Here is a 12308-nt window from a genome sequence, read left to right on the forward strand (position 1 = left end):
AGGAAGGGGCAGTTGTGGGCACAGCTTCAACAAACTTAAACGTTCCTACCTGTTGACTTTGAAGAGAGAGCACCAGATCTCCCATCACAGCGCTCCAGTTCTGCTAAGGGACAGGCTGTCTCCTCAAGTGGGTCCGTGACCCCTGTGCCTCCTGATGGGGAGACGCCTCCCAGCAGGGGCCGACAGACATCTCATACAGGAGAGCACTGGCTGGCATCTGGCAGGTGCCCCCTAGTACAAAGCTTCCAAAGGAATAAACAAGCAGCAATCTTTGCTGTTCTGCAACATCCGCTGGTGATACCCAGCAAACAGGATCTGGAGTGGACCTCCAGCAAACTCCAGCAGACCTGCAGCAGAGGGGCCTGACTTTTAGAGGAAAACTAACAAACAGAAAGTAATAGCATCAACATCAACAAAAAGGACGTCCACACAGAAACAGCATACGAAGGTCCCAACATCAAAGACCAAAGGTAGATAAATCCACGAAAATGAGGAGAAACCAGCCCAAAAAGTCTGAAAATTCCAAAAAGCAGAATGCCTCTTCTCCCCCAAAGGATCACAACTCCTCACCAGCAAGGAAACAAAACTATGGAGAATGAGTTTGATGAATTGACAGAATTAGGCTTGAGAAGATGGGTAATAACAAACTCCTCTGAGCTAAAAAAAGCCTGTTCTAACCCAATTCAAGGAAGCTAAGAACCTTGAAAAAAGGTTAGAGGTTTTGCTACCTAGAATAATTAGTTTAGAGAAGAAAATAAATGACTTGATGGAGCTGAAAAACACAGCACAAGAATTTCATGAAGCATGCACATGCATCAATAGCCAAATTGATAAAGTGGAAGAAAGGATATCAGAGATTGAAGACCAACTTAATGAAATAAATCATGAAGATAAGATTAGAGAAAAAGAATGAAAAGGAATGGAAAAAGCCTCCAAGAAATATGGGGCTATGTGAAACGACCAAACCTACATTTGATTGTTGTAATGGAAAGTGATGGGGAGAATGGAACCAAGTTGGAAAACACTCTTCAGGATATTATTCAGGAGAACTTCCCCAACCTAGCAAGACAAGCCAACATTCAAATTCAGGAACTACAGAGAACACCACAAGGATAATCCTCGAGAAGAACAACCCCAAGACACACGATCATCAGATTCACCAAGGTTGAAATGAAGAAAAAAATGTTAAGGGCAGCCAGAGACAAAGATTGGGTTACCTACAAAGGGAAGCCCATCAGACTAACAGTGGATCTCTCTGCAGAAACCCTACAAGCCAGAAGAGAGTGGGGGTCAACATTCAACATTCTTTTTTTAAAAAAAATTTAAATGAGAAATTTCATTTTATTGAATAAAAACATGATTATACAAACATGAAAATATATTCAAATATTTTAATACATTAATTTTTTGTAACTTCATATGCTTCATATAAAAGCATTGAGTTCAAAGCAATATTATACTTGCTAATAATTACCAAAATCCTGATTTTGCTGTACTTTTTTCATCAGGAATTCTGGGACACTTCCCAACTAAACAGATTAAGTTTCTAGAAAAATAAAAAATTGACAAATCTTCCAAATAAGAGCAATTTGCGGGTGGGAAATACCAGTTCTCTAGGAAAGCACAACTAAACCATAGGGTACATTTAAGTCACAAAGTTTTTAAAAATTTGAACAATTCTTGTCCAGGTGTGGTGGCACATGCCTGTAATTCTAGCACTTTGGGAGGCTGAGGTCAGGAGCTCAAGACCAGCCTGGCCAACATGGTGAAACCCTGTCTCTACTAAAAATACAAAAAGTTGCCAGGTGTATTGGCAGGTGCCTGTAATCCCAGCTACTTGGGAGGCTGAGGCAGGAGAATCACTTGAACCCAGGAGGCAGAAGTTGCAGTGAGCTAAGATAGCACCATTGCACTCCAGCCTGAGAGACAGAGCAAGACTCTGTCTGAAAAATAAATAAATAAAATGAAATTCTTACAGTTCCCTTTCAAAAAGCACACTAACTGTGTTTTAAATACATATCTTAAATATCTAAAACAAATTTTTTCTCCATAGCTCCCCCAATTCCCAAAAATCCTGGTGAAATGGATAGCAAGTGTATAATGAGAAGGTGCCGTGGACACTGGCTATATGTGAGATATTCGGATTGCCACACTTCCTGTGAGTAAAGCAATTAGGGTAGAAATATGGACTGCAGCCTATATAATTTACGCTTTAGAAGGTGGTTTTATAGGCATAAAATTGTCAGATAATGTTTAAAGACCTTTTCCTGGCCCAACAATATTAATCATGCTCATTATAGAACAGTTGGGAAATGCAGAAAAGAAAATAATAACACTATCATCTTAACACAGAGATACCTACTGGCAACATTTTGGTGTTTGTTTCCTGTCTTTTTCCTAAGCACACAAAAATACAAATATATACATATAAAAATGCAGTTACATTGTTGACAGAATTTAATATTTTGCTTTCTTCACTGAATACAATGGTCTTGTGTTGCTCTCCCTTCCCTTTATATATTCTTCATCAGAATTTGTATTAATTCCCCAAAAAATCTTTCATTGACTGAATATACTATAATGTAAAATGATTGAAATTATATTTATGATTTTATAATTTTTTAAAGTTATATTTTGTATATCCATATTTGTTATTTTGCATAAAATTTTAAAAGCTATAAAATGAAAGTATTATCATATTTTTGACAACTGATGCTTCTCAGCATGCAGTTCAACTGGTTCAAGGCCTCTTTATGCTTTCCTAAATCCTCAAAGGCTGGAAAGGGACAGCAGGTTAGACACTGCACAGGGATATTACACCCCAGCATTGAAGGTCACATTCCAGGAGGTCCAGTCGAAAGTTGCAGATACCATGTTAACTCACACATGGATAACTGAAAGTCTGTTTGTAAAGTTCACATGTTAAACTCCTACAAGCTGTAAAACAGTTGATAGGTTTGTGATCCAACGTATTCCTTTCATGGTGTATAAAATGGATGTTGTTACCTGAACCTAAAATGAGAGTTCCACCTTGCTGAGCTGGATCTCCTTGAAAATCAAAGAGAGGGCCAGTCACTGCCCACCACAAGCTCCAAAGGCTTCCTGAGAGTTTACGTGGGGGCTCTGTCCTGATGAGGCCATTTCTTCACCTCTTTTCATTCCCAATCTTTTATAAATTTCCCTCTCAGGATGAAATAGATTTCATGAGAATATCCAGGCAGTTTGCAAAAAGGCTCAATAGGATGGTAGGATGACTGTTCAATCACTATAAGGATGACATTTGCTTCTTGTAAGAAACTCTTCAGGATTTTTCACAGAGCCTCTACATATTCCTTGCAAATGTAAAACAGGAAATGCTGCACAAACAGTACCATGGTGCGGCGCTCCCGGAGGAGAGCTCCAAATGGCACCCACTGCCCGTGGGAGTCCAGCACTGGTAGCTCGGCTATGGCAGCCACCAGGGACTGCCCATGCTCAGGGCCACTCAGGGCCTGGACAGGGGCAACACCACCGCTGAACTTCAACATTCTTAAAGAAAATAATTTTCCACTCAGAATTTCATACCCAGCCAAACTAGCTTCATAAGCAAAGGAGAAATAAAATCCTTTACAGACAAACAAATGCTGAGAGATTTTGTCACGACCACTCCTGCCTTACAAGAGCTTCTAAAGGAAGCGCTAAATATGGAAAGGAAAAATCGGTACCAGCCACAGCAAAAACTCACCAAATTATAAAGGCCATAAACACTATGAAGAAACTGCATCAACTAATGTGCAAAATAACCGGCTAGCATCATAATGACAGGATCAAATTAACACATAACAATATTAACCTTAAATGTAAATGGGCTAAATGCCCCAATTAAAAGATATAGACTGGCAAATTGGATAAAAAGTCAAGACCCATTGGTGTGCAGTATTCAGGAGACCCATCTTATGTGCAAAGACACACATAGGCTCAAAATAAAGGGATGGATGAATATTAACCAAGCAAATGGAAAGAAAAACAAAAGCAGTAGTTGCAATCCTAGTCTCTGATAAAGCAAACATTAAACCAACAAAGATCAAAAAAGACAAAGAAGGGCATTACATAATGATAAAGGGATCAATGCAGCAAGAAGAGCTAACTATCCTAAATATATATGCACCCAATACAAGAGTACCCAGATTATGAAGCAAGTTCTTAAGATCTACAAAAAGACTTAGAATCCCACCCAATAATAGTAGGGGACTTTAACACCCCACTGTCAATATGAGACAGATCAATGAGACAGAAACTCAACAATGATATTCAGGACTTGAACACGGCTCTGGACCAAGCGGACCTAATAGACATCTATAGAGCTCTCCACCCAAAATCAGCAGAATATACATTCTTCTCAGCACCACATCACACTTTTTCTATAATTGACCACATAATTGGAAGTAAAACACTCCTCAGCAAATGCAAAAGAACGGAAATCATAAAAAACAGTCTCTCAGACCACAGTGCAATCAAATTAGAACTCAGGATTAAGAAGCTCACTCAAAACTGCACAACTACATGGAAACTGAACAACCTGCTCCTGAATGACTACTGGGTAAATAACAAAATTAAGGCAGAAATAAAGATGTTCTTTGAAACCAATGAGAACAAAGAGAAAATGTATGAGAATCTCTGGGACACATTTAAAGCAGTGTGTAGAGGGAAATTTATAGCACTAAATGCCTACAAGAGAAAGCAGGAAAGATCTAAAATTGACACCCTAACATCGCAATTAAAAGAACTAGAGAAGCAAGAGCAAGCAAATTCAAAAGCTAGCAGAAGGCAAGCTTTTCAACAGATTTTCAGTGTAGACAAAACAGCCCTGTACAGAAAGAAGCTGCCACCTAGGACTTATATAGCTAGACAGGAGAAATCATTTCCTGGCTTTAAAACTTCAAAGGACAGGCTGACTTGTTTGTTAGGGGATAATGCAGCTGATTACTTTAATTTGAAGCCAATGCTCATTTTCCATTTTGAAAATTCTAGTGCCCTTAAGAATTATGCTAAATCTACTCTGCTTATTCTCTATAAATGGAACAACCAAGTCCATATAACAGCATATCTGTTTACAGCACTACAGCATGGTTTATTGAATATTTTAGGCCTACTGTTAAGACCACCTCAGAAAAAAAAAATCCTTTCAAAATATTACTTCTCATTGAAAATGCATCTAGTCACACAAGAGCTCTGATGGAGATGTATAAGAAGATTGATGTTGTTTTCTTTCCTGCTAATGTGGCATTCATCCTGCAGCCTAGAGATCAAAGAGTAATACTGATTTTCAAGTCCTGTTATTTAAGAAATACATTTCATAAGACTATGGTTGCCAGAGATAATGACTCCTCTGATGAATCTGGGAAGAAGTAAATTATACCTTCTAGAAGTGATTCATCATTCTCGCTGCCATTAAGAACATTTGCACTTCATGGGAGGAGGTCAAAATATCAACATTAACGGGAGTTTGGAATAAGTTGATTCCAACCCCAAGGATGACTTTGAGGGGTTCAAGACTTCACTGGAACAAATAACTGCAGATTTGGTGGAAATAGCAAGAAAACTAGAATTAGAAGTGGAGCCAGAAGATGTAACAGAATTGCTGCAGTCTCATGTTAAAACTTTTTAATAAATGAGGAATTGCTTTTTATGTATAAGGAAAGAAAGCAGTTTCTTGGAATAGAATCTACTCCTGGTGGAGACGCTGTGAATATTGTTGAAATGACAACAAAGGACTTATAATATTACATAAACATATTTGATAAAGCAGTGGTGGGGTTTGAGAGCATAGACTTTAATTTTAAAAGAAGTACTGCTGTGGGTAAAATGTTATCAACCAGAATCACATGATGTAGAGAAATGGTATAAAAGAAAGGGTCAATGAATTTGGCAAACTTTACTGTTTTCTAGATTTAAGAAATTGCCACAGCTACCTCATTCTTTACGTGCCACCACCCTGATCATTCAGCAGCCATAAACATCAAGGCAAGACCCTCCATCAGTAAAAAGATTACAACTCACTGAAGGTTTGGATGATTGTTAGCATTTTCAGGCAAGCACTAAAATATTTTCAATAAAAGAATGTGCATTATTTAGACATAATGCTATTGCACACTTAATAGACTACAATATAGTGTAAACATAACTTTTATATGAAATAGAAAACTAAAAATTCATGTGACTCACTTTATTGTGATACTTACTTTGTTACAATATTTGCTTTCTTGTAGTGGTCGGGAACTGAATTTGCAGTATTTCCAAGGTATTCTTGTACTTTAAATGGATGAATTGTATTTTCATGAATTAAACTTCAATAAACTTGTTTTGTGAAAATTTGACAATATAAGAAAATTTTAAAAACACAAAATATGTGAATAGACACTTCACCATAAATAGAGATAGCAATAGCAAATAAATGCAGGAAAAGAAGCTCAGTATCGTTAGCTATTAGGGGAATGCAAATTAAAACCACAATGAGATACCACCACTTACCTATTACAATGGCTTAAAAATGGACCATATAAAACAATAGCAAGGATATGGAACAATTAGATCTCCTACATACACTGCAGATGGAAATGCAAATTGGTACAACTACTTTGAAAAACAGTTTGGCAGCTTCTTAAGTTAACCATACAACTACCATATGAATCAGTCATTTCATTCTTAGATATTTAATCAAGGCAAATAAAAGAATATATCTACACAAAGGCGTGTATACAAATAATCATAGCAACTTAATTTGTAAAACTGGAAATAACTCAAAGGTTCATCACAGTTGAATGAATAAACAAATTGTAGTATATGCATTCTAGCAGGCAGAAGAAAAAGTGTACTAGAGATCAGAAGACCTGTATTCCAGTTCTGGAGTTTCATGAGTTAGATTAAGTACAGTAACATTAAAATTTGTCACTGTTCTTATTTAGACAATGAAGGAAATAATATTTCCCTTTTTTATATGTTGGTTCTAAAACTCAAATGAGGTAAATATATGGAATTATTTGGTAAGCTATAATTTTATGACATTTTATTGGTTTTTAACTTCTTGATTTTTTTCTGATTGCATCTATGAAATTATATTTTCTGAAATTTTAGTTTTTCTTTCTTCAGATGTATTATCATATTAAAGAAGGCTATAGCCTTAGAACATTTTCTTTAAGTCCTTAACTAATAACTGACTACATTTTGACATTCTTGGAAGGTTCATTTGTGTTTGATAATTTACTTCCTGTGAAACACAGAAGGCTAGTATAAGGGGTAACAAGAATATCATCATGACTGATTGTTGATTTTTTAGCACATTAACAAACATTTATATTCAGTCTTTGAATTATATGTTTTGGGTTCCTGCACCCAATAAAAGATTTTGGGCACTCAAATATCCAGTCCATGTTTACTCTTGCATGGCCAATCTCAAATAATGCCTTCAAATTGGAGCATATCTTTATTGTTAGAAAATATAATTATGAATAACACATGTAAGTTAGGCTCCAAAGTTCTGCAGGTTTCTTCTCTCTGGTTTACTGTTCCTCTTAAAAACATTTTTGTGTAAAAACATAAAACTGAATGAAGCTAATTTCACCAAAGAATGTATATATTTAAGTCAAGCGCTGGACTGTTACACAGCATTATGCTACTTAATAGTCTCAATTTGGCTTTTATTGGCTTAAACTATATTGATGATTTACTGTACATGAACTGTCTATCGCAGCGATATATTTCTTGGTAAATATAGAATGAAAAAAAGAAAAAGAGAAAAAAAAAAAAAAAAGCCCAAGCAGAAGAAAGGTGGTTTTCCCCATCAGGGGAAAAATGGTTTCTGGTTTGTCAGTTCTACAAAAGAGGATGGTGCTTTTTTCCAAATGGTGGAAGAAGGCTTATTTTGTGGCGGCTTCTTCTTCTTCTTCTTTCTTTTTTCTTCTTTCTTCTTCTTCTCCTTTTCTTCTTCTTCTTCTTCTTCTTCTTCTTCTTCTTCTTCTTCTTCTTCTTCTTCTTCTTCTTCTTCTTCTTCTTCTTCTCCTCCTCCTCCTCCTCCTCCTCCTTTTCTTCTTCTTCTTATTCTCCTCTTCCTCCTCCTCCTCCTCCTTCTTCTCCTCCTCCTTCTCCTCCTTCTCCTCCTCCTTCTCCTCCTTCTTCTTCTTCTTCTGATGGGGTCTTTCTCTGTTGCCCAGGCTGGAGGGCAGTGGCACAATCTCAGCTCACTGCAAGCTGCGCCTCCCGGGTTCGTACCATTCTCCTGCCTCAGCCTCCTGAGTAGCTGGGACTACAGGCGCCCGCCACCGCACCAGGCTATTTTTTTGTTTTTGTTTTTGTTTTTGTTTTTGTTTTGGTGTGTGTGTGTGTGTATTTTTAGTAGAGACAGAGTTTCACCATGGTCTTGATCTCTTGATCTCGAGATCCGCCCGCCTCAGCCTCCCAAAGTGCTGGGATTACAGGCGTGAGCCACCGCTCCCAGCCTATTTGGCTTCTTCTTTTAATAGGAGCTCGTTTCTTCTTCATGATGGTCATCTGTCCTGACAGATAGCCCTTTAACTTGCTTATGAATTTTAGAAAATTCTTTGGATCATGTTGTGTTTGCATATGTATTTGTTCTTTGTCATTGCTATGCCATGTTTATTTTAGTTTACCTCCCTCTCTCTTTCTGTCTCTGTCTAGTCAGACAATCGTGAGGATTAATTTATGAAAAGCTAGCAAAGGCTAATATTCTTTTTTAATCCCTTTCACTACCTCTGTCTTCTATAAAGATTTAACTCTGAGGGGGTTATGTAATTAACAGTCACCAATTCTGTTTGTTTTTACCCCTCTACAAGGAAATAGACTAAATAGCCAAGTTGCAAGATACCACTGCTTCTTTTAAGAATGATGGGTTTCCCAGGTGATACTTGAAAGAAGAGATAATGACCACCTATCTCCTTCATCCTGGTCACACAGAAAGGTAGGTGAGTAACAGCTCCTCTAGGATACATATCTACATTTGCACTATTATGTGACTCACTCTGCTTCTTCAAAACATTGTTTCTTATTATGTTTGCCTATGTGATGATAGTCAACTCACAAAAATAGCTGCTATTCAATGATGAGTACAAAATGAAAAACTTGGAAGATCAGGAAAATGCTTTCTTCCTTGAGGATCTTACAAGTTATTTAGCAGTTATTTATTGAACATCTACTATATGCAAGGCTTAGCACAGGGCCTTAGAAATGAATAACACTCACCCTGTCCTCGTGAAGCTCAGTATAGCAGAATGAAAACTAGTCAGAACCTTCTTAGTGTACTTCCTGACTGTGGAGGCAACTTGTGACCCTTTTCTTGACTACCCACAAAGATATTGTTATTGCATTTATAAATCATTAAAACTGTAGGATCAGAAGGGGACTTCTCAGGAACAGATATAGGTACACAAGATTGACTCTTTCATCATGATAGTTGTGGCAACAAGGAGCTGCAAATAACATGTTTGCTAGCATGGTCAGCTCAAATCTCAGTGCTTCAAGGGAATAGATTTTTCCACAGCTTGATAATACAAAGTTGGGCAGTAACCCTAAGATCCCTACAATATCAACTCTAGGAAAGCACCTCACTCTTGAACATGTCACACATCTAATAGAGAGTTATGATTATATTTACATAAAGCTACATACCATTTTTTGAAATTTTCTTGTGTATGAATGAACCATGGAATATACTTTCTAATAATTTCAGATTAAATAAGATTTCCAGTTTCTTCTCGATTTTAACTGATTTTTTTACCTATCCAATAACCTTGACTCAGATGATTTATTCACACAGTAAACAAATTTTCCAAGGCATTCTTAATTTCAAACATTCTCTTTCATTATCTTTCTAAGCCTTCAGAATATCCCAAAACTTCTAATTTTTTTCTTTTATCTGTTTATTTTCTTGACACACCCTTAGGAGGTCCTAATGTCATGTGTCCTGAAATTCTAATTTTTTAATATCTAAGTTACACCTCCCAGATTGCATCCAGGACCAAGAAACAACACAAAACCCCCATGTGTCAGAACTTATGGCCTGATTTGGAGTTTGGAAAATACAGTCACTATACAACTAAAGTAATCTTTAAGGAATGGAAAAATTCCCAAAGCTGTGGAGTGGGAAGAATAATAAGAACCTCCACAAATCTTTGTTAGGCCACAATTTGCTTCTGGACCATAGTTTAATGATCTGACTTCTAGATAGAAAACATTTTTTGAACCACCTAAAATTATAAAATATCAAGTGGTTATCAGTGTAATGATTAACATTTTAATTTTAATGTTCTCAAAATGACTTATTATTTTATTTTGGAGTGAGGTAGAAAGGGATGGCTCTTCTTATTCAGGTGTTTTTTTGTTTGTATGTTTCTGTCAAGTTTGTAAACTGTACATATGTCTTTTCATTTAATTGGATCAGAAAAGTCTCCTCATGGTGAAAATCTGATGTATTTCAAGCAGTTAGGAATTAATGTTTATTCTAAATTGTGGTCTTTTAAGATTTATGATCTTATTTTGTTTTGCATAAAAGGTCAAAAAGAGGAAATAGTCATACCTAATCTGTAAATCATGGATAAGATCTATATAAAAACATTTGCTACTTAATAAAATTTAGATAATGGTTATTAAATTCACTGTTCATCTGTGGTTCTCTTTTTAAAAATAGTCTTATTTATAATTTATGTAAATATAATTCAAAATTATACGTATAACTCAGCTATTATTCTTTTAAACTGAATCTTACTTACGGTCACAAAATAAGTTTTCTTAGGCCTGTGGAATATTCTCAGGGTCAATATGTATAAAAGACTAAAAAAGTGCTACATCTCAGATTAGCACAATTATTGAATAATTGGCACAATTATCTCAGCCTGTGAGATCCAAATATCTTTGTGCCCTAATTATAATACATAACTTTAAATGGGTAAAAGGTGTTTCAGTGGTCGATTTATCAAGTTCTAATCATAGGTTTGCCTTCTGCTCATTGAATCTATTTTACCCAAGGCTATGGACTCCTTTTGGCATTTCTGCCTCAGCAACAGAGGATAAAAGCCATGTTGTGATAGATAAGTCACAAAAGTAAAAAATACAGACATGGACTACAGGCCTCCAAAGAAGAATTGAGCATGCTGAGGATCTGTGCCAGACATTGGACATTTTTGAGGTGTTAAGAGGTGGGTACTTTAGTGGTTGTTGTTGTTGTTGTTGTTGTGTGTGTGTGTGTGTGTGCATGTGCTTGAAAGGGTAAACTATAGTGAGATGATCTGTGTAATATGAAAAGTTAAGGCATTTTATTTGTAAGAAAGTGAAGCTTTCTTCCAGATAGACTGAGGCATCAAAGCAGTGGTGAAAATCTGAACAACACAGCTAATAAAATTATGTTCTTAGGTTGAAAATATGTAGGCTTTTGGAGTTAACAGGAAATCATCATAGGAAGGGCTGAGAGGAAAGGGAATATCACTTATTGAACTTTACAAATCAAGTATCAAGAGCTTTACATGTGTTATCACATTTAATCCTCATAGCAATCCTATGATGTAGGTATTATCGTCTCCATTTTACAAATTAAAAAACTATCTTAAGCAGGTTATTTGACTTGCCTAAGATCATATAACTATTAAATTTAGGGTTTTGTTTTATATCCAGATCTCTCTGACTTCTAACACTGTGCTTAGAAAGAACTAAATATGTAAGAGAAAAATGTGACTATATCATTTCATGCTTTTCTTATGAAGAATTCTACCTCCATTTCATTGTGCCCCTACTTTAGTTTTTGGAGGAAAGTTTTTCACGTGGTATATTCAGAAAATACTTCACAACCACAATTTATGCAACTTAAAAAAAATTGCACTAGAGAAAGAAGCAACGATTCTCAGGAATAAAGCATCTATGATTCTTTTTTTTTTCTTTTTCCTTCTGCATTTTTCCATATATTATTAATACATAAGTGAGAACCAAAATTTCCAGAATAAGTATATCCTTTGTAAGTGTAGAATTGAACCCTTCCAACTTCTGAGATCTGTTTGTTTAGCTAAATCAGCAATGCAAAGTTAATTCTAACTGATTCTAGACTTGTGTTGCATACTTTTGGACACTTGATCAGTCTAAGCAATTGAAGCCTCTTCTTATAATTTAGGAGTATTTAGGTAGTTGACCAGGCATGGTGGCTGTCTGGGCATGGTGGCTCATGCCTGCAATCCCAGCATTTTGGGAGGCCAAAGCGAGAGGATCACTTGAGCTTAGGAGTTCAAGACCAGCCTGTGCAACATAGTGAGACCTCGTCTGTATTTAAAAAA

The 12308-nt window shown here is 36.3% G+C and overlaps 1 protein-coding gene and 1 pseudogene across 5 annotated transcripts in view; one reads left to right on the top strand and one right to left on the bottom strand.

The window, feature by feature from the left end:
• ZC3H12B (zinc finger CCCH-type containing 12B) overlaps positions 1-12308 on the top strand; it is a 425024-nt gene that overhangs the window by 353332 nt on the left and 59384 nt on the right. For 3 of the 5 annotated variants that reach the window (XM_015127587.3, XM_077989675.1, XM_077989677.1), the window contains 2 exons: positions 8829-8957; positions 11017-11186. The gene's annotated coding sequence lies outside the window, so the exon portion shown is untranslated. Of the gene's footprint in view, positions 1-8828; positions 8958-11016; positions 11187-12308 lie in introns of those variants that run through there. The other 2 variants (XM_015127585.3, XM_077989676.1) reach the window with 1 other exon arrangement.
• Positions 2881-3527, bottom strand: LOC711542 (peroxiredoxin-like 2C pseudogene; annotated as a pseudogene).

This window comes from Macaca mulatta, chromosome X, assembly GCF_049350105.2.
Source record: "Macaca mulatta isolate MMU2019108-1 chromosome X, T2T-MMU8v2.0, whole genome shotgun sequence".
Taxonomy (NCBI): domain Eukaryota; kingdom Metazoa; phylum Chordata; class Mammalia; order Primates; family Cercopithecidae; genus Macaca; species Macaca mulatta.